Source organism: Lonchura striata, chromosome 2 (genome assembly GCF_050655825.1).
Source record: "Lonchura striata isolate lonStrDom1 chromosome 2, ASM5065582v1, whole genome shotgun sequence".
Taxonomy (NCBI): domain Eukaryota; kingdom Metazoa; phylum Chordata; class Aves; order Passeriformes; family Estrildidae; genus Lonchura; species Lonchura striata.
This window is the reverse complement of record NC_140704.1, coordinates 139,946,118-139,952,261: the sequence shown is the minus strand read 5'-3', so window position 1 is coordinate 139,952,261 and position 6,144 is coordinate 139,946,118.

Here is a 6,144-nt window from a genome sequence, read left to right as displayed (position 1 = left end):
ACAAAATGCCAAATTCTAAAATACATGAGTGACCTTGAACAAACTGTCTTGTCTGGCTAGAATTTTCACCCTGAAAGAATGCTCCTGCAGCTGGAAAAAACATTTGCCCCAAATACATATATTGATACCATGAATCAAGCACTAATATCGCAAAAATATGTTAACTAAGTCTAAAAAAATCATCAGGATTTCAATGGTGTCTTATTCCTCAGCTGATAAGAAAATAAAAGTATTAAGAGAAAAATAGTCAATAAAAATACCTAGAAAGGGACACTTTCACGTTCTATACAAACATCACTAGTTGTTAGTAAGTGCAACAAAGATGATCGTAGTGGAATGTCATATATTCTTCTCCTAAACTTTGTAATGAATGCCTAATTATTGCAGTGAGAGATAGATTGAAAATATTTATAAGAAGATGACTCTCTGGATGTCTTTTTTGACTAATTTGGGTTGTATCACAGAACTGAAACTCACTGTTCATTTTTAACCCATTTGAGAGCAAGTTAATTAACAAGCCCTGGTTAAGATGAGAATTCTCTACAGCTGCCACAATGAACATATTAGGATGTATAGACACAGACATACAGGCACACACACATATAAAACTGGAGTAAATAATTAAAGCTAAGTTTAATCAAATATGAAAAAAAAAATCCCTCTGAAGAACTTAAACCTTTTGGGACTAAGTTTTGCTTTTGTGCAGAAAGCAATCACTGTCAGAATAAAGTTGGTTTTTATATAGATTGTCTTGAAGGTTTTCTAGCATGTTTAACCTCAATTATAATTTCTTTTGGAATAGTTAAATTTTTTGCAATTAAAGCCATTAGCTCATGATGCTCAGGGGAACACTGTATTATTTCTTTTAAAACTTAATTTCTACTGTAATAAATGTAATCTTTCCCAGGAATTCTACAAAATTTGTTGTAATAAAAAAACTGATTGTTTTTAAAAGCATTTTTATATCACTGTGATGATTTACATTACATTTTAATAATTGTCTCCCTAAGTAAGAAAACTACATCTATTCAGAAACATGGTTTCTTAGTTTTCTTGACTTTCTTTGTTGGCAGCTAATCAATCAGCTACGTTGCAAACTGCTAATTTCTGGCTGGCTGGAAAAAAAATTCCTCTCTTTCAGTTCTATCTTTCTTTTCTTTTCTTGATATTAAACCAAAGAACTTCCAATAAGAACCCATATTTTTTCCCCTTTTTTTTATATATGCTATCTTTATAGTAGAGTTGCTTTTATGTCTACTTACAGATGACCCACTTATGCAAAACTATCACAAAGTTGTTATTCATGTTAAAATGGGCTGATTGTATAATGACATTTCTTGGTTTTCTCTTCATTTAGTCATTTTATATTATTAATATTCATCTTTTTGTTCTGAAACAAAGAATAGTTAATGCATTCAGTGTTTCCTTATTTTGTGGGTTGGGAGATCATGTCAGTTCTTTTGTGCTGCTTGACAGATTCCTTTCCCTCTTTTATCTTTAATTTAAAGATCACTTAACAACACATGTCAGTTTTGCAAGCCTGAGGTCAATGACCCTTTTTTAATTGCACTGAAAGTATTCATACAATGAATACTTTCAGTGCAGTTAAATAATAAGTTTTCATACAATGCTCCAGAAACTGGGTCTCAAGGTTGCTATTGTTTCTTTTACATTTTTCAATAGGAATAAGGCCTATATTTTTCCCAATCCAATTTCCATTTCAACTATTATTATCATCATTATTATTTGTAGATTTTAAAATCACAGTTATTTCAGTATTTGATTACTTGAGAATATTTGAGTTTTCATTTAATGTTGATGGATTATCTTCAAAAGTCCTTATATGTAAATATTGCTAAAGCCCTTACAGTGATGTTGTCTGATTTTATTATGAAACTGAAAAGGTATGGTTGTGTGTTTAAGAGATAAAGTACAGTGCACCAGGAATTCCTAAACCCATTATGAAAGAAAGAATAAAATACTCTGTCTAGAATTATTAAAATCTAGCATTTTTAAACTTTTTATATATCTCAGTTCAGTATAACTGCAAATTAAATACTAGAACTAGTTTGGTCTTTCTTTAAAGTATTTTTCATGAAAGGATGCGTGACAATGACAATTAGATTGAAGTAATTGAAAAGTTCCTGGCCCAAACCAACTCTGTGAATGTGAAACACAAGAATTGTGGTAGACAGCAGTATAACCATGGACAAAATAATTTAAACACAATTGCAGAGGAATCTATGTTGTGCTCCTTGTTTCAAAGTTTCCAAGTTTTCCTCAAGTGAACATGACAGTTTGCTGGGGGATCACTCTACAAAAAGCTGGAATCAGAAAGTCATGTAAACAGTGACAAAATAAAGATAACACTCAATTTCTTTCAATGTTTGCCATAAAAAGCCCAGATAAATAAGGACTGAAATGAAAACAAACAAAAAAAACAAACCTTTTAATGAATAGAACACTTCCAGCAGTCTAAATTATTATTTTCAGTGACTGTGTGAAGGAAAAATGAGGAATCAATTAAACTGTAAGAATTGTGCTAAACTTCCATCTAATAAGTGACCATAAAAGATAAACAACCTAAACATAATGTATTACTACCTAATTTCAGGTCGGAAGGAAGGTCATATTTTTTCCTAATTGCAAACAACAGTTTTACAGTTACATCTGTAGTCATCAATCAGAATGACCAAACACAGGAGTGACAAGGGTCTCTAGAGGATGCCAGTGCAGTGCTTATGTACTTCTAGGTAGAAGGATCCCTCAAGTGAGTCAAGGGTGAACATCCAGCAACAGGAAATGAAAAATGACTTGTCAAGATGAAGTCAAAGCAGGACAACAGAGAAGCAAGGCCTGACAGAGTGTAGTGGCAATGACTGCAGGATTTGTTCCTGCATGAATTAGGAAAGAAAGAAAAAGAAAAAGAAAAAAAGAAAAAGAAAAAGAAAAAGAAAAAGAAAAAGAAAAAGAAAAAGAAAAAGAAAAAGAAAAAGAAAAAGAAAAAGAAAAAGAAAAAGAAAAAGAAAAAGAAAAAAAAAGAAAAAGGAAAAAACTATCTGTCAATCACAGTAGGGAAGTGTTTGGGCATTGTCCAAATAAGGCAGATTTTTTGCTATCTTATTCTCATTTTAATTGCCAATAAATTAAATTAATTTCTCAAGAAGAGTCTGGTTTGTGCATGTCGATATTCGGTGAGTGATCTCCCTGTCCTTATCCTTACCCATGAGCTTTTCATCTTATTTTCTCCTTGTGTTCTGCTGAGGAAGAAGTCTGAGGGGGCAGCCTGGAGGACACCTGTCAGCCAGCCAAGCTGTACCCATTACATCTGAGAAATCAACACAGAAAAGACTGTTTGCCCTTTTAGCTTGATGTTCAAATCTAAATTAATTAAATTCAGAACCAATTAGTAAATCTGAATAGGGACAGTTTATATATGGCAAATTATGTTATTTGTGCCTTATGGATTCTTAAAGAGCATTAAGCCAACTCTACAAACAGCAATTTAATATAAGTTTTGAAAAGACAAAATTTTTTTCTCTTTTATTTAGTGTGAGCTTTTGAATTACAGCTGGTCTTGTTGATTGTTATCAGCCGTGTCACCCTGTTTCATGACCTGTGAATAGTTCAATAGCTTATGTCAGGATATGAAAACACCTTGGCTTGAAAGGTTTGGAATGGAAGGGTTTTATCCACTTACATCATCTCAAAATCCAGAGATAAAGTGACAGTATACAAACTAAAAAATAATAGCTTTGAAGTACCTTTTTAAAGAATCTATTCCTTTTAGTAATGGGATTTTTTTCACTCTCATCTTGTGTTTTATTATATGTCACCTGAGAAAACCACATTCATTCCAGATCCCTAAAGAAAGACTTCTATTGGCACTTGAAAACTGTTGCACCACTAGTTCTCTGAACAATAATATTTTCAGACTTCTTTTATGGTTTTTTATCTTAATTAGATGAAGCATCTTAAATACAGCATGCTTTTCTTACCAAACTGAAGCAAATTTTGTGCTGTTTCTTTGAATCATAGGGTTCAGCTACCTAGACAGGAAAGATTTCTTTCCCAGCAGTACTCTCTAACTGGCAGACAAGATCCTTCAGCAGTTTGTAATAGTAGATCTGGAGCTGCTTTGGTCAGTCATTTGCTTATGCAGCTGATAACTCTTTTGTCTTCTCTAACCTCAAGGAAATTTTTTTTTTTTTTTTTTAATCATTCATTCTTGTGTCCTAGAAGGTACCTTCCTTCCATGTGGCAGCTACATGGATTGGATAGGTGATTATAAAATACGTCTAAAAGCCTATGATATTAGTAATATCAATCAGAGAAAGGTTGTGAATATTAATTTTCAGATCCTCAGAAAAATTAATAGAACTAGATAACAGATATTCTTAGAAATGAAATGCTTTTCTTAAAAGGATTCCCCAGATTTGGACCAACACCATACATCTCCCTATAGGTCTCAATTTGAGTATTTTCTGAAAGCATGGTGTGGTCAAAATATTGCTATGGACAAGCAGAAAAGTAACTACATACAACTGATGCCAAGAATGTATTAATAGTCTAATCAAAATATTTATGGCATAACTAAAACACAAAAAAGTTTATTACTAGGTCAGGTACAGAGATACTAACACTCACAGAGGAAATAATTTGGTCAATATGTATTTGCCTAACAAGATTACATTTCAAAGTTGTTATGCAATAAAAACTGGGGGGTTTGACAGCTCTCCTTTTCCTGTGCTGTGTTTATCACTATGTTTACACTGCTCCCTCAAGTCCTAAGGCTGAGGGATTCTGTCTTGGAATGCCAGGGAAGGGTAACAGTGAGCTGTCATCAGCTGGAAGCCTTCACAGGGAGATTAGCTGTGGGTGTTCCTTCTTCACTTTGCAAGGATTAGCAAGATGTTCATGCTTCCTTCTCATCACCCTAATGTTCCCTTGAGGTCCTATTTTTCTTCTGACATGCTTTGTGCCCTGTCTGCACTAGACCGTAACTCCTTTTGCTTTTGACTTTGTTAGGTATCATATGTTGAATATGATTTAGATGTTGGTTATGTATCTTTTGTGTTGCACCCACAACTGAGAGTGTTTTTATTAACTTGGTTTTGTATCCACAATTCACCACTGATTGGTGAATTGCCAAAAGCCTTGACATCTCAGGAATCTTTTAATTATTTTCCTGTTATATGTTGAATGAGCTTTATGTGTTTATTCTCTGTCAGTTGCATACAGTAACTGTTGCTCCTACTATATTACTCCTACTCCTATTGTATGCAAATTATTTGTAGTAAGCATCAAGCATAAAGTAATACCATTTTAAGGAAAAAAGTAGATAAAACCCACATAGATATTAGCTGTTACAGGTAAGCAAACTAAAATGAGCTCAGGCCAAGAAGTCCAGACTAGATGAGCTCCTGCACTGTCAAGTAAACACATACAATACAACAAGCTAGGGGGCCTATATTGATAATAACAAAAAATTCTAGTTACCAGGCTACATTATGTCAGGTTTCTGTTCTAGAAAAGAATACTATCTCAAAAGCAACCTTGGATGAGCAGGCAGCTGTCCAGTGCTTAGTTGCCTGCTGGCGTTAAACCATGACATAGCTATAATTGTGCTTTCCAATTGCTGGTACCCTGTGAAATTATTCAAGCAGTTGAACTTCCTGGATAGAAATATGTTATACTTGTGTTAAGCATATTGTGAATAAAAACAGGGGAAATAACTTTATTTCAAAAAGTCATGAGCAATTCTATCTCCTAGAAATCCAGTAGGTAGATTAGATAATGGAATGTTACATTTGCCCATTCTGTTTAATGGGTGATTTATGGAAGAAGAATAACAATTTCAAACACATTTCTCTGTTGGCTAGGAAATGATTAAAAAAAAAGGCAATAGTAAAATGATATAATTTTGTAAAAAATAAAATATAAATATATGATGCATACTCTAAGCTCTCAGTGTGCATAGAGACATGGTTATATTTTATTATCACTAGACTCGTTGCAAATAAAAAAATTATTGCACTTTTTAAATGTTTCAGCTATAATATTTGACATCATAATCTGATGTAGTTAATTCTAAAGGATAGTTTTCCATCCACCCAAAAGTCTATTTATTATTTTTACACTATA